Source organism: Narcine bancroftii, chromosome 1, assembly GCF_036971445.1.
Source record: "Narcine bancroftii isolate sNarBan1 chromosome 1, sNarBan1.hap1, whole genome shotgun sequence".
Classification (NCBI taxonomy): domain Eukaryota; kingdom Metazoa; phylum Chordata; class Chondrichthyes; order Torpediniformes; family Narcinidae; genus Narcine; species Narcine bancroftii.
This window is the reverse complement of record NC_091469.1, coordinates 471,590,311-471,615,139: the sequence shown is the minus strand read 5'-3', so window position 1 is coordinate 471,615,139 and position 24,829 is coordinate 471,590,311. Positions and strand designations below refer to the sequence as shown.

Sequence of the window (24,829 nt, the reverse complement as noted above, 5' to 3'; positions counted from 1 at the left end):
GCTAGCCTTCATCCCTATCTTATTTTCAACAATTTTGGCAAAATGTGGTAAGTTTCTGATTCAGATGGAAAAATGCCTTCTTGGAGCATTAAATCTCTCCTTGCTTTTATCAAAGATAAGTTTTCATTGAATTGCCATGAGTTTCCAGGATTAAGAGCGTTTTCATATTGCTAACTTCCAATTACATTGTAAAGGTAGACTTAAAGAAATTAATTTATAACACATGCAGAAATAATTACATGAAACAATGGATTTTGCTTCCTAAACATTTTTGGGTTGAACACTTTTGAATTTTGGGCCGCTGATCATGAAAATCTCCTAAAGAATTTCCTCTCACATACTGTGGTTTAGTTATAATACATTTTTGTGATTTCCTGTCATATTTTTAAGTCTACTTCAAGCATACAAAACCGAGGTAAGGAGTCGGCATACAGGAGGGAGATTGAAAACTTGGCTGAATGGTGCACCAACAACAACTCCAGGTCACCAAAACCAAGGAGCTGATTGTTGACTTCAGGAAGGGGTGTATGATCAGGTGCTCATTAAAGGATTATAGGTGGAGAGGGTGAGAAAATTTAAAATTTAAGTTCTTGGGAGTCACTATCTTGGAGGATCTTTCCTGAACCCAACACACTAATGGCAGTGTGAAGAATGAACATCAGCACCTCTACTTCCTCACAAGTTTGCAGACATTTGGAAATCCTGGCAAATTTATACAGATATATGGTGCAAGGTGCGCTGACTGGCTGCATCATGGACTGGTATGGGAACGCCAATACCTCTGAGCGTAAAGCCCTCTAAATGGTAGTGGACTCAGGCCAGGACATCGCAGGCAAAACCCTCCCCACTATTGAGAACATCTACAGGGAGTGCTGCTGTCAGAGAGCAGCAGCAATCATCAAGGATCCACACCATTCAGAAAGAGTTGCCACCCCTCAGACCCTTCAAAAACAAACTCAATCAGGGACTTATTTTAGGACTCTTACTTGTGCGCTTTATTGATTTTTTTAAATCTCTCTGTATTGCACAGTTTGCTTACATTCGTTATCTGTTTCCAGTTCTTTATTTGTTTACCTGTATACGCTGTGTACAGTTTTTTTTTGCACTACCAATTAGAGGTAATTCTGCCGCGTCCACAGGAAAATGTATCTCAGGGTTGTGTGTATGTTCTCTAACAATAGATCTGAGATCTGAATGGGACAGATGGGACTATTGAGAGCAGGCATGGATTCAATGGTCTCCTGTGTTAATATGGAAAAATGAAATATAAGTACAAGAACATGGTAGTAGGAAGCTGCAAGCACCAATAGCCCGTGAGACATAAAGCATCATATCTTTGCTGTCATACTTATGCATGTGTTGGTTTTTTAAAATTTTCATTTCTGACTGAAATAGAGAGATTATTGTGTTCAGAGTCTCAGGTTAAGAACCAATGCCTCCAGCTTGATTGAAGAAAGAATAAAAAAGAAAATCAAGATAACTCTTAAGACCATGAAATTTTAATGGTACAGATACTGTGGTGAATGTCTGCCAAGCTGCCTGTCTCCTCTCTGGCGAGCCTTGTTGCACTAACATTGGCTGTGCATTATCTCCACTTTTAAGGACACTCCCCCTTGGATATAACTGGATATGCACCTATTGTCTTTCATTATTGTACCATGAGTTTCTGCTAATAAAAGCCATGATTATTGTTTGACCACATTGTTTTTGTCTACTTCATCAACTGGCCCTTCAGATGCATGGTTAGTGTAGCAGTTAGGGCAACACAATTACAGCGCCAGCAATCCAATTTCGAATCTGCCTTTATCTGTAAGAAGTTTGTACATACTCTCTGTGTCTGCATGGGTTTCCTTTAGGTTTCCTCCCACGTTCCAAAGACGTATAAGCTTAGTAGGTTAGTAGGTGCAATTGGGCGGCGCAAGCTCATGCGCTGGAAGAGCCTGTCGCCAAACTGTATCTCTCAGTTCAAATAAATTACCTACACGTGATTGTCTGATTAGCTGATGAAAAAAATAAATCTACATTGTTAATGGCTTCAGAAAGGCCGAAGAAGCCTTGCAATTAGCTGTAAAGTTCTTAAAAGTGTGTGTACTTATAATGAGACTGTCAGATAGCTGAGCAAGACAAGATCCTCCAGTTTTAGAGAGGTGGGGGAAAAAAATGAGTCAGGAATTGAAAGCAGAAACAATTACACAGATAGTGTGACAAAGCAGCAAAATACTAAATGTGCAGAAACTAAGAGACAATTCCATTTCATTCCCTCATTAATTTTAAGTGGAGAAGCAGAGTGGATTTTGAAAACAACACAATTGGGAATTAGTAATCCAATTATTGCAATTGGCACTTTTTATTGACTAGACAATATTATTTTGCATTAAACTGCCAATATTTTAAAAGCTTCAACTTTGCTTATATGTATCAACATAATTTAGAATGCCTTGTCATGTTTCCTACTTCTGGGAGAGTGTGCAATTCACATTTCATTGTTTAATCCAGTTCACCATCCATAGGGAAAGTATCCCATTTTCAGGTTTGTTTAGCATGAATTCACAAGGCACAGCATTTTAATTCAGTATTGTAGGAAATATTTCCCTTTCCCTTTTATTATCCCCCTCCAAAATTCTACACAGGAATGTTTGGGTAGCCTGTCTGAGAGGATCTTGTATCATGAATCTTTCACATACCTCTCAGATCTCTCATGTCTGGATACTTTACCAGAGCTCTATTTAAATTAACACAAGTATCAATATTATGTTGTGGCTGCAATATGAACTATTTTAAATTTAATAAATGCTTTAGTTACTAATGCACATACCTTATTGTGATGTCAGCAAGATAATGAGTAAATTGCAATATATTACCATGTTTGTAATACAGCAACAATTTAACCAGTAGATTTCTGGAGCCTCAACGGAACAGGAATTGCACTGTCTAAAACACATGAAAGCCAGCATTGATTTGCAAAACCAATGCAAAATAAAATTTAAATCATTTAATTGAGTAAAAATCCAGAGTTTGATAAATAAATATATTGCCCATGGATTGTTGACATTTTCATTCAAAAAGTAGACACATTTGATGGCCTCATTATTATTCACACCTTTGTTTAATTTTTTTTTAAATTTAGACATATAGCACGGTAACTGGATCTTTCGGCCCATGTTTTGATCAGTGGAAGGAAACCAGAGCATCAGGGAAAACCCACACAGACACAGGGAAAACGTACAAACTCTTGACAGTCAGTGTGGGATTCAAGCCCCTGACCCAATCGCTGTGCTGTAGTGGCAGGATTACGGTAACAGCTATGCTAATTGTGCCCCCCTGTGTTTAATGTTGTAACATGGGACCAACAATGCGGCTAATTTGTGATCAGCAATTGCAATAATATGAAATATTTGGTGATGTTAATTAAAGGTTAAGTACTGGCCAGGGTAACACAGATAATTCCCTTTCTTCAAAATAGAACCATCAGAATTTTCACAGGCAGACAAGGTCTCGGTGTAATGTATTACCTGAAATCCACCACTTTGCAAACAGAAGCATTGTGCCAGATTGTCAGCCAAGATTTTTATGCTCAAGTCTTTGGAGAGGAATTTCAGAGAGAAAAATACTACTGACTGGATCATAAGGCTTTTATTTTTTTATTATTATCAATTTTAAATTTAGACACACAGCATGGTAACAAGCCCTTTCCTGCTCAATTACACCCAATTGACCTACAACCCTGGTACATTTTTGGACGGTGGGAAGAAACTGGAGGGCCTGGAGGAAACCCATCCCGACACAGCAAGAACATAAAAACTCCAGACTTGAACCCCAGTCACTGGCACTGTAAAGAGTTGCCAGCCCAAGGTTCATGTCCATGTGATTAATGATAATGCTGGCATATACTGTATATTTTATCCCTAACTGGCCCTGAACTCAAGAATAAGCAAACTCATGTCAGAATCCTCTCCCAACAAAATTCCCAGCACTGAGGCCCTAATTACACTCAGCACCACTACTGTCGTCTGCATGCCAGATACCAGACTTCTGAAACACACACTCTATTTAAAGTTCTATTACAAGGGGAGATTACCCTAGACAAGGATCCGCTCAAAGGCTACTTTCCAAAAAAAAATGCATCTGACTCCTGGGTAACACTGGCATGAGGGCCATTTAAATGAAAAAGGAACCTTTGTGAACCTCCAGCAGACAAATTGGGAGCATGGCAGAGGGAGTGAACCAAGCCAGCCACCCATTCTGTCAGGTACCTCCTGCCTCATCGGTGGTCCCTACACTGGCCTGTTCTTCACCTCAGGGCCCACACAGTGGAGTGGAAGCAAGTTATCCTCAAACTCAAGAGTAAAGATGAATACTTGTCCTGCACATGTAGTGTTTGTCTGCATGTGAGTTATGTCTAGTTGAATGTCTGTGTGTTTTACACTGAGGACTGGAGAATGCTGTTTTGTCAGGTTGTACTTGTGCAAAGAAGATAAATCTGTCTAAGGTCAGCAGGTTTTTATCCTCAAAGACCTTTAGAAAATCAAAGGTCTTTCCTCACCCGAACCATCCGAGACTCTCATCAGAATCAGAATTTATTGTCATGAACAAGTCATGAAATTCAGCATTCTGTGGCAGCGTCTTAGTGCAAACATTTATATTATAACCATCTTACAACATTACTATAAATAAAAACAATTAAAACAGTAGCGCACAAAAAGGAAGGCTGTGTCTTCAGTTCATTGATTATTCAGGAATCTGATGGCAGCGGGGATGAAGCTGTCCTTGTGCCGCTGAGTGCTCATTTTTAGACTTCTGCACATTTTTCCCTGATGGTAGCAGAGTGAAGAGGGAATGGCCTGGGTGGTGGGGGGGTTCTTTGAGGATAGAGTCTGCTTTTTTAAGACTCCGCTTCATGAAGATGTCTTCAATAGAGTGAAGTCTGGTGCCTGTGATGTCGCAGGCTGAGTTAACAACCCTCTGGATTTTATTCTTGTCTTGAGAGTGAGTGGCTCCATGCCAGGCAATGATGCAACCAGCCAGAGTGCTTGACACGGTACACCTGTAGAAGTTTCCAGAGTCTTCAGTGACATACCAAATCCCCTCAAATGCCTCACAAAGTAAAGCTGCTGGCGAGCCATCTTGGTGATTCATGAATCAATATTTATTTATTTATTTGTAAAGATGAATACTTGTCCTGCACATGTAGTGTTTGTCTGCATGTGAGTTATGTCTGGTTGTATGTCTGTGTGTTTTACACTGAGGACTGGAGAATGCTGTTTTGTCAGGTTGTACTTGTGCAATTAGATGACAAGAAACTTTGCTCGACTTTTTACAATTCAGCATTTCGTGGTCACTGTAACTAAGACAAATTTTATTCAAAGCTCCAAATGTATTTGTTTAATTTTGAATTCCCCAGCTCATGACTCTGGATCCATTGTCCAGAACCCTGGCTACTGGCCATTTAACCCAACCTGTGGTGCACTGTTAGCCAGAATCAGACACACACAAAGATAAAGACTGTACAACAGGCTTTAATCCACAGAGACTTCACACAGAGCCAGTCTGGCTGTGGCCACAGCAACTCTGAATGAGGCCTTGGGTGGCTGGCGCAGGCTTATATCCCGGAGGGTGATTGACACCCGACCGGGTGGGGCTTGATGCATTCAGGCCGACTGATTGACAGCCGGCCAGGTGTTGTCCTGTCCCCTTACACTCATGCAGGTACAGAGATTGCCCCCTGCAGTAGGCCGGTGGTACACTCCTGTAAGTACAGAGATTTCCCCCTGCAGTAGGCCGGTGTTGTACCACCACATTACCACAATGCTAACCAAATCAAAACATTTAGAATTGTTTTTCTCCCACTGATACTGCTCAACCCACTGAGTTCCTCCAGCAGATTTTGTTTTTGATCCAGGTTCCAGCATCTGCAGTCTCCCATTCACGATGCATTGCTTTCAAGGGATTTATTGACAAAATGAGTGCATCTCCTACCTGCTCAAGAAGAGATGTGAGGACCTGGTGGTAAAAGTCATACCTCGTTGGACCGGGGAAACAGGTAACTCCTTTCCATCAGTAGATAGTGTTAGGTCTGCTTTGTTCAAGAATGAGTGAGTCAGACACCAGACTGAGTCGAAATCAAGGTTCTTTATTACCGGATTGTAACACTTACAACTAACAGTGTTAGTTGGAGAAGGCGCATTCTAACGATATCAGCAAGTGGTGTTTTTTATACCCCAGGACACGCACTTAGTAAATTATCATACCATTACACTGTCCAATGAATAAGCTGTTGCTACCCTTCACTGTTAGTCTGCTGCTCATCAGCTTGTTAGTGCCAAGCTTATCTTGAGTGTACAAGGTCACATCTGCATTCTGTTACTCCTTAGTACTGGGTGACTCCTTCTCCAGTCCCATCTCATGATATTTTTACCTTACAATAGGTACATGTACAAGGACTCAGCAATCACCTAAGTGGCTTTGGCGATTGTAGATCTATTGGCAATGATCTTCCAGAAATCAATAGACTCTGGAGAGATTCCAGAGGTTTGGAAGGTCCACTGTTTAAGAAAAGTGGGACACAGAAAAAAGGAAACTATAGGCCGATTAGACTGACGTTGGTGGTTGGAAAGATATTAGAGTCGACCCTCAAGGATGAGGTGATGAAATACCTAGAGATGCATGACAGGATAGGTCCAAGTCAGCATGGTTTTTTAAAGGGTAGATTCTGCCTGACCAACCTATTAGAGTTTTTTGAAGAAATCTCATAAGATAGACAAAGGAGAGGTTGAGGACGTTATCTGTTTAGATTTTCAAAAGGCTTTTGACAAGGTGCCGCATATTAGGCTGTTAAGTAAGATGAGGGCCCATGGAATTACAGGAAAGTTATTAAACTGGATGGAGAAGTGGCTGAGAGGCAGGAAGCAAAGGGTTGAAATTAAGGGTACTCTTTCTGGACGGCTGCCTGTAACTAGTGGTGTTCCGCAGGAGTCAGAATTGGGGCCGCTGCTGTTTACAATTTATATTAATGATTTAGATTGTGGTAGAAATTGTTTTGTGGCCAATTTTTTGGATGACACCAAGATAGGTGGCGGAGTGGAAGTGTAGTAGAAACCGTAAAGTGGCAGAAGGATATAGACAGATTAGGAGACTGGGCAAAATTATGGCAGATGAGATTCAACATAGAGAAATGTACTTTGGCAGTGGAAACAAACAGGAGAATACTGTTTGGATGGGGTGAAAATTCAGACCTGGGTGTCCTCATGCAAGGAAACCTAAAAGTTATGACCAGGTGAAATTGGTAGTGAAGAAAACGAATGCTATGTTGCTTTCATTTCAAGAGAAATAGTGTTCAAGAGTAAAGAGGTGTTGATGAGACTCTATGGGGCATGGGAGGCCTCATTTGGAGTATTGTGTGCAGTTTTGGGCCCCCTATCTTAGAAAGGATGTGATGTTGTTGGAGAGGGTGCAGAGGAGATTTACTAGGATGATTCCCAGAATGCAAGGGCTAACGTACGAGGAGCATTTGGCAGCTCTTGGGTTGTATTCATTGGAGTACAGGAGAATGAGGGGAGATCTCATAGTGGCTCTGTGTATTTTGAAAGGTTTAGATAGGGTGGATGCGGGTAAGATGTTTCCCTTGGTGGGTGAATCAATGACAAGGAGTCATAGTCTGAAAAATTAGAAGTTATCCATATAAAACAGAGATTAGGAAGAATTTCTTTAACCAAAGTTTCATGAATCTGTGGAACTCGCTGCTGCACACAGCAGTGGAAGCCAGATCACTGGGAGTATTTAAACAATAAATAGATGAGCATCTCATTAGTGAGAGCATCAAGGGATATGGGGAAAAGGCCGGAAATTTGAACTAGTGTAGAGTAGCTTAATGTAGTTTTACAGAACAGACTCGATGGCCTAGTGGCCTGCTCCTGTTCCTTTGTCTTGTGATCTTGTGAAGTGAACGTACCACCACTACCACCGACTTCAATAGCGCGATAGTCTGCATGCAAAAGAAAACGATCTGTATGTTACCTAACTGGAAACCATGACTGAACTGCAAGGCCCACTTACTGCTGAAGGCCAAAACTGAGAGAGTTATGGGTGCCTGGAATGCATAGCCAGGATTGGTGGTAGAGGCTGAAACAATAGGCCCATTTAAGAGACTTAGCCAGGCACATGGATGAAAGAAGAATCAAAGGTTATGAGGTAGAAAGAGTTTAGATTTTTTGGTAGGTATATATGGGTTGGCACAAATTCATGGGCTGAAAGGCCTGCACTGTGCTGTAATGTTCTATGTTCTATCACTTCAACTTCATCTATAAATTTACAGATGACACCACTATTACAGGCTGAAGCCCAATCAATGATGAGCTGGAGGATAGAAGGGGTTAAAGGGACTAGTGTAGTGAGTCTCAACATTTTTTCCCACACACATACCACCTTAAGTAATCCCTTACTCACTACAGAGCACCTATCGCTGAGTAAGGGATTACTTAAGGTGCTATGTGAGTGGAAAAACAAAGGTGGCTTGGTGCCAAAAAAAGAACCTTTCTCTCAATGTCAGTAAGACTCTGTAGCTGGCCATAAACGTCTGGAAGAGGACAGTCACTTTCCATGGGTTCACTCTCCGAGAGGCCAATCTGACATCTGTGGCAGTGACCATTGGTGCGGGTGTGCCGAGGGTGAAGTGGCCTGTGCCACTGGCTCACTGGCCTCCTGTTTGACATGAGCATAGAGGCATTGTGCTGTTACTTGCTCTTTGGCTCCATTTTGTTTTATAGCCCATAATGGGAAGCATGCCCTCCACTGTCTGCATCAATAGAGATGATGTGTAGATAGTTTGCACCTTTAAGTTCCTAGGAATAAATATTTTCTGCAACCTGTCCTGTTCCAGCCAGGTTGACTAGATGGTCAAAAATGTGCACCAGTGCCTCTACTTTACTCAGAAGCCTGGGAAAATTTGGCATGTCACTCAACACATTTTGGCAGATTGCCATTGAAAGTATCCGATCAGGGTCCATCACAGCGTGATATGAGAAATACTGCCCCCCAAGGCCACAAGAAACTGTAGCGATGTGAATGCAGCACACACACACCCTTTCCTCTGTCAAATTCATCTAGACTTCCATCGTTCTTGCAAAAGCAACTAATATTTAAAAGGACATCCCACCCCTGCCACACGCTCTTCACCCCCTTCCAGTTGGGAAGAAGATTCTGGTGTATGAGATAGGAGAGTTTCCTTTCCCATTACACTAGTCAACAATTTTTTTCAGATTTGCTTCCTGAAAAAACTGGGGATTATGATAGACCGGTGGTTTTCAAACTTCCCCCTAAACTCACATTCCACTTTAAATAATCCCTATGCCATAGGTGCTCTGTGATTAGTAAGGGATTGTGTGTGAGTGGGAAGAAAAAAGTTTGAAAACTACGGTTTTAATCATACCTCATTGACTCGTTATGTGCATTGTTTCATAGCTCCAAAGGAAATGGGCCAATGACAATTTTTATCAAGCAAAAATATTTCAGTAACAAATGGGTCTAGAGCAGTGATTCTCAACCTTCCCTTCCCACTCATATATCACCTTAAGCAATCTCTTACTAATCACAGAGCACTTATGGCATAGGCGGAATGTGAGTTTAGGGGGGCAGTTTGAAAACCATTATGATAGACAACTTGAAGCTGAATAAAATGATAATTTCAGATTTGCTGCATCACATAGGATGTTTGGGAAACATTAATGAACTTTTATTGAATGTCACACGTTTAATCACACATTGATGCTGGCAGATTGCATTAGTTCAACTGACCTAAAAGTGTTTTGCCGCTGATTTCCATTTGTACTTTGCATCTGATGCCTATTGTGTCCAACAAGAGTCCACCAGCATTGATGGATTCCAGTTGCCCTGATGCAGCTTTCCCATGGTCGCATTGTCCTGGTTAAACCTTTCGCCATGTTCATCACTGACGGCACCGAGATCAGGAGAGGGAAGTCCAAATGTAGAAAATGAATTATCAACAACATGATGCACTTCATGGTTTAGTATTTTTGAAGCAGACTTAAAATATGACAGAAGATCACAAAAATACGTTACATCTAAAAAAAAGCGGCACTTGATAAGAAAACCTTAAGATGATTTTCATGACCAGCAGCCCAAAATCCACAAAGACACCCAAGAGTGTTCAGGACAAAAATTCTTTGTTGTCTACACACAAATAAAACTACAGTATATTCCCTTTGCTCTGTAACTTAACTCTGTAATGTGTTTTATCTAGCTCTACTATGTATTGGTTGACCACCACGTTGCCTGTAGTACAACAGTGACTACACTTCGAATGGTACTTCATTGGGTGCCAAGTGCTCTAGCACAATTTGGCATTGTGAAAGGTGCTATGTAAAATTTAAGCATTTTCCTCCACCTGCAACTCATGGATGCATGCCATAGACAGGGAAACTGTGATCGAGTAAAATCCAAACCTAAAGACCTCTCCCTGTGATTTCCGGGGGAGCGGGAGTTGAACTTAGAACATAGAAAATAGAACCTTGAAAAAGGGCTCAGCCCTGAAACTTTGGCAATATATCTTTACCCCCTATAGACGCTGCGAGACCGGCTGAGTTCCTCCACCATTTACTGTTTGTTTTTACTACAGTCACAGATTCTGCAAACTTCCATATTTCATCACATAGAACATTACAGCGCAGTACAGGCCCTTCAGCCTATGATGTTGTGCTAAACTATATAGTGTATATCTACCAAGAAAAAAATATACTAACTCTCTCTACCTCATATAACCATATAACCATTTACGGAGCGGAAACAGGCCATGTTGGCCTTTCGAGTCTGCACCGGCTCACTGATTTTGTGCGCCCTCTTCAAGCATTGGTCCCGGTAGATCTTCATTCAATAACGATGATATCCACTAATTTGTTTTCTTCCTCAGATATATGTTAGATAAAACTGGACAAAAGACAAGCAAAATGAATAAAGTAGCCAAATTTATGGTTAAATCAATGCAGGAAATGAAACTTATGGATATATGGAGGAGGCATCACCCAAAAAAGAAGGAATATTCATATTATTCAAATAGGCATAAAACATACTCAAGGATTGATATGTTTTTGTTGTCGGCCCATATTCAAGGGAGAGTTAGAAAAACTGAATATAAAGCTAGACTACTATCTGATCATTCACCCCTGTTATTAGTAATAGAATTGGAGGACATCCCACCAAGAACATATAGATGGAGGTTAAACTCCATGCTACTTAAAAGGCAGGAATTTAGAGAGTTTATTGAATGCCAAATTAAAACATATTTTGAAATAAACACGGAATCAGTGAAAGACAAATTTATATTATGGGACGCAATGAAAGCCTTCATTAGGGGGCAGATAATAAGTTATGTAACTAAGATGAGAAAGGATTACAAACTGGAAATAGAGCAGTTGGAAAGGGAGATAGTAAGTACAGAAAAGGAACTAGTAAAAAGGGATGATATTACGAAAAAGAGAGAATTGGCGGACAAAAAAATAAAATACGAAACATTACAAACGTACAAGGTGGAGAAGAACATAACTCTCTATTTTGTTTTCATCCATGTGCCTGTCTAAGAGTCTCTTAAATGTCCCTAATGTTCCAGCCTCCACCAGCACCCTTGGCCATGCATTCCAGTCACACACAACTCTGTATATAAAAAAAATTTAGTCTAACATCTCTCCTAAACTTTTCTCCCTTCACCCTAGACTTGGAGATTTTCTCCAGAATTCAGCCTTGGCGTTGAATAAGTGAAGGTTTACTACTTTCTTCTTTTCTCCATGCCTACAATTCAAGGAAGCAGATTGGTTAAGCCTTGTAGCTGACAGAAACAATTACTTGCATCAATTTATCACAGCCTACCAATCCCTTTTTTTTGTTGCTAGTGGAAAATTGCTTGTTAAACAGATCCTATCTGGTCTTAATGAATGGTAGAACAGTTCTGAGGGGATGAATTACCTTATATGCCCACAAAATTCTGAAGATAGAGTTAACATCTGTATTCTTATAAAATGTAAGGAAATGAAATAAACCTCATACAAATGCACAGTGTGATAAAGTTAATTCTTGTAACCCAGTTGAAGTTTATAAGAACAAATTGTTACATTACAAGCAGGTTTACAAATGTCTGTAAAATATTCTATTGCACTTCTAAGAAATTTATCAGGAAAATTTGTGGCTTCAAAAAAACCCCGCATAGTCTGGAATTTCCAGTTGGCAAGCATCAGGGTTATTTGCTCAGTGAATTAGGGGTAACATGAGAATAATTCTGTATTTTCCATTTACCTTAGACTAATATGATTGCACACTTCAATTGCATTTAGAGAGTGTTGCAGAGAGGGAGGAGGAACTAGAGTTTCCCTGAATGAAGAAACTGCCAAAATGCATTGGAATAGGAGAGGCTGCTCAAGTCTGTTCCTCCATGCAATGAGATCATGCCTGTTCTGTTTCCTAATTCCATCCATTGGCTTGCCTCCACTTCTTTTTATACCTTTGGCTAACATGTACCCATCAATCAACAAGAGTTAAAATAAGCATTTGAAAGAACCGATCGCATTTTGTTTCTTTTGCTTGAAGAAGTGATTTCTAATTTCTCTCCTGAGTGATGTGACTTGGTCTTTAAGATTATATCCCTATATCCGCTATTTCTTTGTTCATTGAAGAAGTCAACCCAAACAATTCCTTTTCATTCCTAAAACCCTCAACATAATTGCTATCTAGATATCTAGACTGCTGTGAGCATAATAGTATCTCACATAAACACTGGATTCCTGGAAACAACCTGGTGAGTCCTAGCTCTGCACCATCCAAAGCCAGTGTATTCCTTCTAACTTCACTTCTGCTCCTCATCCACGTCTCATCTGATCTGTTGTGAAAGACCTCTTCTATCCCTTTGGTACCTTTGAAACACTTCAAGGCACTACTAACCAACTTCAGAATGTGGCCAGGCATCAGTGCAACAGGACTGCTTTGACACCATGGAATGGACCTGTTTCAGGAAGGCAGCCTTCAACAACAGTCATATAAATAATGAAGAGTACACGAGTTCAGTAACTGGCTACATCAGCAAGTGCATCGAGGATGTCATGAAGATTGTATGTTTCACAAGCAGGGCTAACCAGAAACCATGGTTGGACGCAGAGATCCGTGCATTTCTCAGAGCTTGAGATTCAGCCTTCAGGAGGGGAGACAAGTTTGCCCTAAGATCAGCCAGGGCTGAACTCTCCCATGCAATCTGGAAGGCAAAGCATGGGTACACACAGAGGATCCAGACACATGAACAACATCTGATAAGGGATCAAAAGAGAACCTTGTAAGTCAACGATAATGACGCCTTCCTTCTGGATATGCCAAACATCAACTATGCACTGATTGATAAGAAGAACAGGCTGATGCCAAATAAAGCTCCATGTCCCCTTAATGAACAGGACCCTTGCATCGCCATGGATGGCAATGAGGAAAGTCCTATCCAGGGTGAATCCACACAAGCTAGCAGAACCAGAAAACATATCTGGCCAGGTATTAAGGACTGTGTCAATCGACAGATGTCCTTACAGATACTGCAGCAGTCCATCATCCTTGCAGGTTTTAAGACAGCCACCATCATCCCAGTACCAAAGAGAGCCTCCCTGTGCCACTGATCGCCACCATTATGAAATGCTACGAGCATCTGGTGGTAGAACATATCAAAGCGCACCTCTGAGAGACACTGGACCCATTTCAATTTGCATACAGAGAGAACTGTTCCACCAACAATACTGTAGTCTTTTCCCTCCACTCCACCCTGATCCACCTGGAAAATGATGCCTCGTATGCCAGCCTACTGTTCGTTGACTTCAGAATAGCATTTAATGCAATCATACCCCAGAGGCTGGTGGAGCAGGGTCTTTGCTGGGACTCAATATCCCTCTCTGTTACTGGATTCTATACTTCCTCACGGAAAGCCCACAATCCGTCCGCATTGGCAGCAGAACATGGAGCATTATTGACTGGAGCACTTAAGGGCCGTGTGCTCAGCACGCTCCTGTTCGCACTACTGACCCATGATTGCAATGCCAGATCTAGCTCAAACACATTCAGTTTGCAGATGATACAACTGTAACAACGATGAGTCAATGCACTGAGAAGAGGTGGAAAATCTCATTGAACAGTGCAAGAAATACTACCTGAATCTCAATGTGGGCAAGATAAAAAGAGATGATTGCAAATTTCAGGAGGACCAGGACGGCCACCCTCCACTACACATTAATAGCTCGGAGTTCACTTATGAAGTAAACTATCCTGGACATATAACATCTCCTCGCAACAGCGACTGCACTTCCTTAGAGACCAGAGGTGGGGAAGGCTACCAGCCTCCATTTGGTCAACTTTCTACAGGAGCTCTATTGAGAGCATCCCAGCCAGCTGTATTCATGTGTGGTACGGTTGCTGTAGAACAGTGGATTTCCAAATGCCCCCCACACTCATGCCATAAATGCTCTGTGATTAATTGACTCATTATGTGCACGGTTTCATAACTCCAAAGGGAATGGGCCAAAGACAATTTTTCTCAAGCAAAATATTTCACTAACAATTGAGTCTAGAGCAGTGATTCTCAACCTTCCCTTCCCACTCACATACCATTTTAAGCAATCCCTTATTAATCACAGAGCATTTTCTTATGGCATATGACTTAGGGGGGCAGTTTGAAAACCACTGCTGTGGAAGTCAATCCACAGGTCTATAAAAGCGGCAGAGAGATTATTTGTTTTTCCCTCCCCCCATTGATGAGATTTACTTGGATCGATGTTTAAAGAAGGCTCGCAAAATCTGGGAGGGTCCTTACCATCCTGCACACAACAATTTCCAGGATTCCCATCAGAAAAAGGGTACAGTAGTATCAGATTCAGAACTAGGAACAGTATCTTCCCGTAGGTAGTAAGACGGCTGAATGATTGCTAAAACAACTCTTCGTGACTCTACCATTTGTCCATATTGGATTGGAGAATGCTGTTTTATCAGTTTATACTGGTGCAATTGGATGAGAAATAAACTTGAACTTGAACTTGATCATTCTACTTTCTCTAAACAAAAAAACTGTTGGCCATATCTTAACTCACAATGTCCCTTTCACATAGAGCAGGAACAGCCCTTCTGCCCATGATGTTTGCACCAAGCATCATGCTCAAATTAATTTAATTTTGATTTAGAGATAAAGCACAGTAACAGGCCTTTTAGGCCCACAAGCCAGTGCTGCTCAATTAGCCCGTGTGTCTTTGAAAAGTGAGAGGAAAACAGAGCACCTGGAAGAAACCCATGCAGACAGGGGGAGAACGAACAAACTCCATACTAGCAGTGCCAGATTCAAACCTGGGTTGCTGTTGCGATAATATTGTTGTGATAGCCACTCCACTAACGGTGATGTCTGTAGCAAATATGAGGCCCAAATTAATTTAAAATTCTGGTGTTCACACGTGACACATACCTCTTTATCCTTGCATATTCGTGTGTCCATGTAGAAGTCACTTAAACACTATTGTCTCTACCAATAGCTCTGCCACCTACCATGCAGTGTAAAAAAACGTGGCCCGCACATCTCCTTTAAACTCTCTCACTCTCACTTTGAACACATATCCTTTAGTATATGAGACGTTCACCCTGGCTCCTCAGCAAACAATAATCCAGAGAAAACAACCCAGCTCTGCCAACCTTTCCCCAGTCTAATCCACCTGGATTCCTCTTGCATCTTTCCAAAGCTTCCATATCCTTCCTATAATGGGGTGACCAGAATAGCACACAATATTCCAAGTGCAGCCGAAGTACTGTGAAGCTGCAACATGACTTCCTTTCCTTACTTACGACCAAAGAAGGCAAGCATGGCATACCTCTCCTTACTATCTACTTTCAACGGACAATGATTCTAAAGCCCCCTGATCCCTTTACACATCAATGCCTTTAAGTTCTGTCATACTTTCCATTTATATTTCACCTCCAAAAGTGCAACACCTCGCACTTACTCATTTCTCTATCCATATCTGTGACTGATTTATATCCTGTTGTACTCTTTGACAGCCATCTACACTGTCCACAGTTGCACCAATCTTAGTGTCATCTCCAAACTTAGCCATGCACCCACCTTACCTTTTCATCCAAAACACTTAAATGTAACACAAATAACATCGAACCCCGTGGTCACAGACCTCCAGCAAGAGTAACATCCTTCCACTACTAGTCTCTGTCTTATATGGGCAACTAGTTCTGAACTCAAACCATCCATTCATCCTAGATCCCTGGCATCTGCATCATCTGAATCAGCCCACTATCAGGAACATTGTCAGTTGACTTAAGTCCATAAATAACCATAAAGGGATAGTTAGTGTAGCATTTAGCTCAACAATATTACAGCGCTGGCAACCTGAGTTTAAATCCGGTGAAATCTGTAAGGAGTTTGTACGTTTCTCCGTGTCATCATGGATTTCCTTCGGATTTCTACAGAAATGTACAAGTTGGTAGATTAATTGCAGTATTTGAGTGGCACGGGCTTGTCGGCCGGAAGGGTCTGTTACCATGTTAAATTATTTTTTGAAATTAAAATACATATTATTAAAATATCTCTGCTCACCAATCTATATTGCCTCCTAATTAAGCGATTCCCGAGATTTAAAAATTTAAATGTTTTATATTTTTGCCCCAGGGGAGATCACATTCTCCTTATAATAGTTTTCTTGACCTTTGGTCCTGAATTCCTGCACTCCTCCAGATTCACCCTCTTGTCGCCTACATTTGAACACTCCCTCAACCTGCTACATACAGTACAATCAGAAATATACAACAGTGATTTTCAAACTTTTTCTTTCCACACGCTTACCACCTTAAGTAATCCCTATACCGTAGGTGCAATTACTTAAGGTGGTATGCGAGTAGGAAGGGAACATTGAGAATCACTGCTCTAGATCCAGTTGTTACTGAAATATTTTGCTTGAGAAAAATTGTCATTGCCCCATATCCTCTAGAGCACACATGTCAAACTCTGGCCCGCGGGCCAAATATAATTACATTTGGCCCGCAAGATCATTTCAAAAATGTATTAGAGGTGGCCCGTTGGCCACCACGCCAGTATAGCGCATGCACAGCTAATACTATAAATCCCAGAATGCATTGGCGTCAGCCCGCTAATCGCCCCCACCTCCTCTGTTTACGTTGCAGGGTCCCACCGTGGACTCTGGTTTTGGGGTCTGGCCGGTGTCAGGGGAAGCCAAGGCCGCTTCCCAGCGCCCGGAACCGGAGGCCTCGGGCCTGACCTCGCCAGGACCGTTGCCCACTCCCCCTCCCTGCCGCAGGCCAACCCGCGACTCATGGTGACGGGGCCGCAGATCCGCCGAGATGCCGCCCTGCAGCGAGAGCCGATGCCCCCGCACTGTCATTGTCCAACCCGATCGCCCGCAAACCCCGCCCTCCCGCACACAGGCCTGAGTAAGGATTATGAACTTTAATCTCAGGATAAAACGATCTTCCAATAGTTTCATGTCACAGTGATAAATATATTCCTGGTTAAAAATGGTCCTGCACCTGGATACAAGCTCATTAGGTATAAAACTTGAAAAGTGTGTAAATCAAAGGATATCTGTACCAATGGAAAAAGGGCATGGCAAATAACCCTGCTAGAGTTCATGCCCACAATCAGTCACCCACTTGATTGTTTCAGGAATCATGTTATTCTCCCACATTCTCAATAGCCCTCAGATTTTACTATTCGACAGCACACTAGCAACATTTGACAAATCCTCTATAGAGAAATATTATTTATTGAATATTTTATTTCTCATTTGTTAATGCTTCTGGAAAGAGTTTATCCAAAACTATTATTAAACATTTATTTTTATAAGAAAAATTTAACATTACATATGTTGAAAGAAGAGAAAACATGCAGATGTTGTTGAAAATTTTCAATAAATATTTAGTTCGGCCCTCGACTTAGTCCAAGTTTTTAATTTTGGCCCTCCGTGAATTTGAGTTGGACACCCCTGCTCTAGAATGATGAAACTGTGCACATAATGAGTCAACTGGATATGATTAAAACAGTGGGTTTCAAACGTTTTCTTTCCACTCACATACCACTTTAAGTATTCCCTATGCCATAGGTGCTCTGTAATTAGAAAGGGATTGCTTAAAGTGAGATGTGGGTGGAAAGAAAATGTTTAGAAACCACTGTTTTAATCGTACCTCATTGACTCATTATGTGCACAGTTTCATCACTCCAGAGGAAATGGGTTAATGACAATTTTTCTCAAGCAAGATATTTCAGTAACAATCGGCTCTAGAGCAGTGGTTCTCAACCTTTCCTCCTCACCCAATACCACTTTAAACAATCCCTTACTAATCACAGAGCACTTATGGCATAGGGATTACTTAAAGTGGTATGTGAGTGGAAAGAAAAAGGTTGAGAACCATTGATTTAACCATATGAGATTATGATATATATTATGGCACACACATAAATGAGATTTAAAAACAAATCTCCAATGGCATACCTTTATTTTTACCTCTCATGCTATCTGTGTGGAACTTGTCTGTTCTTCCTGTGAGCGCACAGATTTCCCCAAGGACTTTTTCTGACACTCCAGAGACATATTAATGGTTAGTTTATTGGTCATTGTACAATACCCTTGGTGGGCTCAACAGTTAGAGAATCAGAGAAGAGCTAATGGGTATTTAAGGAAGTGGACATTGCAGGAAAATAAATTGAGGAATGATTTTGACGTCATTGCTCTGAGAGCCAGATGATGGGCCATATGGCCTCCATCTAGTTCATTGGGAACTGAGTAATGACAGGGCATAGGTTTTAAGTATTCCTGAATGCATCACATTTTGGAAAGGTGGGTAAGAAAATCTAAAAGAGAGGGTGACAGTATTAACCAAGTAGAATGTTGCAATGCTGGAAAGAGCAGATATCCTGGAAGAACTAAATCATCATTAATCTGTTTGGAATTAAGAAAAATAAAGGTAAGTTTATACTAATTTGTTCTGCCCTCCACAACCAACTGGGGAGGATAGTGAGGAGAACATAAGCAAAGAAATTGCAGCTGAGTGAAAGTCATAGAGTAGTGATAATAGAGATCTCCAACTATCCAAACATAATTGGGATAGCAAAAATGTAAAAGCAGAGGAGGAAGCATGTTCAGGAGAATCTTATGGAGTTATACAGCCCTTTTGCTTGACTTGTCCTTGCCAGCGCTTTTCTTGATCAGTATATTTCTGGTCTAACAGGGAAGGTGACATGGCTCTGGGAAATGATCCAGGACAAGAGATGGAACATCTGGAAATCGGCCTGCGATAATAACATAAGGTTTAGAAAAGTTATGAAAAAGGATATCAACTATTTCAAAGTAAAAATTAATAGTAATGTGGAGAAAGGCCAATTTAAAAGGGATGAGAATAGATCCAGCCTTGGATAAATTAGAATCAACTCTTGGCAGACAAAACAATGGAAGGCCTTTAAAGAAGGGATAGTTCAGCTACAGTCTTTCCCATGAGGGAGATGGGTGGGGAAACGAAGAGTAAAGATCCATGGATCTCTGAGAAGAGAGCAGAAGATAAGTGGTGGGATTTCCTACGGGTTAATTGAAGGAAATTCAGAGGGGAACTAAAAGGCAAAGGGAGTATAAGAAACAAAATGGCAGAAAATTGAAAAGGAATCCAAAAATATTCAAACAGGAAGAGTGTTATTGGAAAGTTGGCCAATCAGAAAGGTGATAGTGGGTGTGGTTAAGGTACTAAACAAGTACAGTCTTTACAAAAGAAGATGGAGTTGGGATTCTGACTGAGCAATGAATTGATCGAAAGGAGGCACTAGAAAGAAGGTTAGCTGGACATGAAGTAGATGAATCCCTTTGTCCAGCTGAGATATATCTGAGGTTGTGGTGTGAAGTCAGGAAGAAAATTGTTATAATCTTCCAGATTTCAGATCTAGCATCTGAGGAGTGGAAAACGACAGAAGTTAAATCCAAGTGTTACATCCCTTAAATGTAATTTAACCTTGTGACTGAGAAGATTCTCAAAATAATAATCAAGGACAGAATTATCAATCTCTTGGACAAGTATAGATTGATTAGAGAATGCCGTCGTGGATTTGTTAAAGGCAAATCATGTCTAACTAACTTGATGGCTTTCTGAAGCAGAAAGAGAGGTTGCTTAGACAAATATGATCTTAGGAAAGGCAAATGATAAGGTGCTAAATAATTTTTAAAATTAGTGTGACTATCTTCCTTTATAATTGCTTAGAAAGAATTGAGTCACTTTGTTTATGACTCATTCAAGAAAAAGTCCGTACTCAAGTTCCATTGAGTTTTTCCACAGTTTATTAAAACCTTATACCTTAGTAACTACATTATTCTAATTTCTTATATGATTATAATTATGATAAAACAATTAAAACTACTTAAATGATGATTAGAACAGTCAATAAAATTATTCAGATGATCTCCATTCTTTCCATTTTCACAGAACAAAGGAAAGTTCAAAACTGATTGCCGACCTTAAAAATGCAAAAGCTAGCCACAACCTTGAAGCTCGGTGCTACTAGGAGACATTCATGGAATATATAAACAATAACTGTCAGCTTCTTGCAGAATTTGCTTGCAAATCATTTTAACCCTTACAAAATTGAGGACCATGAATAGATAGAAAATGGACGAATGAGCAGGTAAAATGAATATACAGTAAAAGCCCTAAAATCCAGACTGCTCGGGGATTGGGATGGTCTGAATTTTCGGATTTTCCAAATTCTCAGCCAGTACTTTTAAAATTCAAGTTAAGGGGGAATAAAGAAGAGATGAACAGGTAAATTTAGATAGTTTACTCATTAGAAAACACAGCATTTTTCAATTATCAAAACAACCAGTTTCAAAGAAAAATTAAATCAACATGACAAAAATTTAACTTTTTTTTTTCACTACATAAAAAAGTCGATGTAATGCTTGAAATTATGTTTAAAAATGAATGTTGTAAAAGAAAAATACAGTAGACAAATGGATTTATTTGTGATAATATTAACTGTATTAAGCATGATCATTTGCTGCCCCTGTGCATCTGTGGTGCTTACACATGTTCGCCCACACGCAAAAGTCCACTATCCGGGTCTGGGTTTCTGACATCCAGATTTTGGACTTTTAATATAGTAGTGAATGATAGTTTTACAGATTGTAGGCAAATCCATAATGGAGTTGCCAGAAGTCAGTGCTTGGGTCCACTTCCTATTAACAAGTTGCACCCAACTTACAAATCTGCAGGAAAATCTGATACAATTGCATCAAGGAATTAAGAAAGTGTTGGGCGTTATCGGTAGCCCCAATAATGACGCAGACAGGAATCTGAGGGGAACGATAGGCTTTATTGAGCTAGAAACTGCTGGCCCAGGTCCAGGCTAGGAAAATGAGCGGGAAGGAGAAGGGCCTCGACCTTTATGGCCCGGGGTCACATGGGCAGGGCTAAGGGAGGAGCTAAGACAGGAGGGTAGGCCAGCCAGTGCCTACAATCATATCACCACATTCGCCCCCTCTTTTTAAAAAAAGAACCCACTGGTAAACAAAACTGGGCATGATAACAGCAGTAATTCAACAATACAACAGTATTTAACAATTATTATACAAAGTGGTGGGAGAAGCGGACGCCCCCACCAGCTAGAGGTTGAGCTGCACAAGTGGCCTCCTCTGTCTGCCAGACCACCGGGGAACCAGTGTGTCCATTCTGCGCTCCTCTGGAAAGGGGGCCGATGGGGGAGTTGTGGTGCTGATGGCGGACTCCTGGAACAGAGTGAAGATACTGCTCAGGGCCTTGATGACCATAGCTGAGGTTATATCCGGGCAGGGGATTGCAAAAGGGAACCTGGAAAATTCGTCCACCACCGTCAGGAAGTAGGTATTCCTATTTGAGGTCAGGAGGTGGCCCTTTAAATTGACACTGAGTCATTTGAAAGGGCAGGTGGCCTTGATGAGGTGTGCCTTTTCTGGCCGGTAGAACTGGGGTTTACATTCGGCGCAGATCTGGACCAGACATCCTCGATGGAGTACGGGAGGTTCCGTGATAAAGTGATGCAACCTCGTGACTCCGGAGTGGCACAGATTATTGTGCAGGATCTGGAAACGGTCAAGATGCGTGTTGGCGCACGTCCCTTGGGCTAGGGCATCCAGGGGATTGTTGAGCTTACCCGGCCGGTACAAGATGTCATAGTTGTAGGTGGATAACTCAATCCTCCACCTCAGAATCTTGTCATTTTTGATTTTACCCTGTTGTTTAGAACTGAACATGAAGGCTACTCCCCTCTGGTCAGTCAACAGGGTAAATCTCTTACCGGCTAGGGTGTGTTACCAATGGCACACCGTCTCAACAATCACTCGCGTCTCCTTCTCGATAGAGGAGTGCCGGAGTTCCGGACTGTGTGGACTGTACAGGAAAAAAATGCTACCAGCCTCCCTACCTGGTTTAATGTGGCGGCCAGTGCGAAATCGGAGGCATCACTTTCCACCTGAAAGGGGACAGGTTCATCTACCGCATGCATCGTGGCCTTAGCAATGTCTCCTCGAATTTGATTAAAAGCAGCCTGGGCCTCCGCTGATAATGGAAAGGTGATTGACTGAATTAGGGGGTGGGCCTTACCGGCGTAGTTGGACACCCATTGAGCATAATACGAGAACAGCCCTAAGCACTTTTTTAGTGCCTTCAGGGTGTTTGGGACAGAGAGCTCCAGAAATGGTCGCATGTGGTCAAGGTCGGGGGGAATGACACCATGTGCAACGACGCATCCAAGAAGGGCAAGGCGCTCCATGTTGAACACATGTTTGCCCTTGTTGTACGTCAAGTTGAGTGACGTGGCCGTACGCAAGAACTTGGCGAGATTTGCATTGTGGTCCTGCTGGTCATGGTCGCAGATGGTGACATTGTAGAGGTAAGGGAACATTGCCGTCAGCCCGTGTTCCTCCACCATCCAGTCCATTACTCTCTGAAAGGCAGAAACACTGTTAGTAACATCGAAGGGTACCCGCAGGAAATGGAAGAGTTTCCCGTCAGCCTCGAATCTGGTATAGATTCAATCGCACAAACGGAGGGGAAGTTGGTGGTAAGCCAACTTAAGATCAATCGTCGAAATAATTTTGTACCTGGCGACCTTATTGACCAAGTCGGCTATACGGGGGAGCGGGTACGTGTCCAACTGGGTGAAGCGGTTGATGGTTTGACTGTAATCAATTACCACCCGGGACTTGCCTGCCCCTCTAACCACGAGGACCTGTGCTTTCCAGGGACTGGTGCTAAGGGCTATGATCCACTCCACCAGGAGTCACTGAACCTCAGCCCAGATAAATTGCATATCCTCTGAACTGTAGCGCTGACTTTTGGTGGCAATGGGATTGAAATCCAGGGTGAGGTTTGCAAACAGCAATGGAGGGGGCACCCTTAAGGTGGTGAGACCACAGCACGGTGCCGAAGGTTGAGTGCTGGGGATGGACTTCTGAACGCTGCGGGTTGTGGACAGTCAGCGGTGGTTGGGGGGCCTCCGAACACCATCGTCACGCTCCTAAACTGACTCTGAAAGTCAAGGCCTAGGAGGATCGGCGCGCAGAGGCAGGGCATAATTAGCAACACAAAGTCGTTATAACACTTCCCCCCACCATCGGCGACGCTACACAATATCCCCGGATACTCGTCTGTTGGTCCCTTGCTGCCATTGAAACCATTCCCTTCATGGGTCGGACCAGGAGGGAGAGTCTCCGGATCACATCAGAGTGAACAAAATTTCCGTACTTCCCCTATCGAAAAGACAGTTCATTTTATGCCCATTCACCTCGATCTGCATCATTGAGTTTGAGATCAGGTGAGGACTGACTTGATTCAGTGTCACTGAAGCTAAGACTGGCGCTTCTTCATCGTCGTTGTCGGTGGGGAGGCCCGCCCAAGATGGCGACCTCCATGTAGACCACGCAGCATCGGATGAAGAAGAAGGCGGAAGTGGAGTCATGGCGGTCAGAAGTGATGTCACTGGAGTGGTGGGCCAAGGTGCCAAGGTTGGGAGCGGTGGCCGGTAAAATAGCGCTCCCCTCACCACGCATGTGGTCAGTGCCTGAAGCAATGCACGCCATGCTGCTCGCGGACTCCGGTTGGGACCTGCAGACCTTGTGGTAATGGCCCTTCTTTCCGCAGCCCGAGCACGTTGCTCCTTTCGCGGAGCAGAGGCGCCTCGTGTGCCTGGTCTGCCCACAGAAGTTGCATCACGATAATGTAGATGGCATTATTGTAGCCGCGGTCGGGTCGCTAACACCCGACGCCGAATCCCAGGCCAACAGCCCTCATGCAGGAACGTATGCAGATAGCCCGCTTCTGCCACGATCGACATCGCGTGGCGCTGGGCCGAGTCCAGAGTTCTGATCAAGTCAATAGCCTTTTTGAGTGGGAGCGGGTCCTCCTTGATGAATCTCTGCCGGATGTAGTCCGACCTCAACCCCAACACGCACGTGTCGCTGATCAGCTCTTCCACGCACTGGGTCAGCAATATCGTGCCCATGGGATCCCCCAAACAGTCTTTTCCCAGTGTGACAAGGGACCGGACGAACTCTTCAGTGGACTCACTGGGCTGTTGTTTCTGGGATGCTAGCAGGTAATGAGAGTAAACCACATTCACTTTTGGCTTATACAGCGCTCGCAGCTTAACCATCGCCTCGGTGTAGGTCGTGCTGACTTGGATGGTCAGGTAGGCCTTCTGGCCGACTCGTGCCTGAAGGATCTTGAGCTTCTTTTCGTCCGAGTTGACCACCTCCGCAGCGGCGTCGAGGAAGTTGTTAAAGCAGTT

General features: G+C 42.4%; 1 long non-coding RNA gene across 2 annotated transcripts; it reads left to right on the top strand.

Annotated features, from left to right (window-relative positions):
* LOC138753819 (uncharacterized) lies at positions 1-20,912 on the top strand. Of its 2 annotated transcripts, none has more exons than XR_011351447.1 (3): positions 1-47; positions 5,900-6,040; positions 20,494-20,912. It is a non-coding gene; the product is annotated as an uncharacterized lncRNA (long non-coding RNA). The 2 variants fall into 2 exon arrangements; XR_011351444.1 differs by lacking the exon at positions 1-47 and adding an exon at positions 3,167-3,295.
* The last annotated feature ends 3,917 nt before the right edge of the window (positions 20,913-24,829 follow it).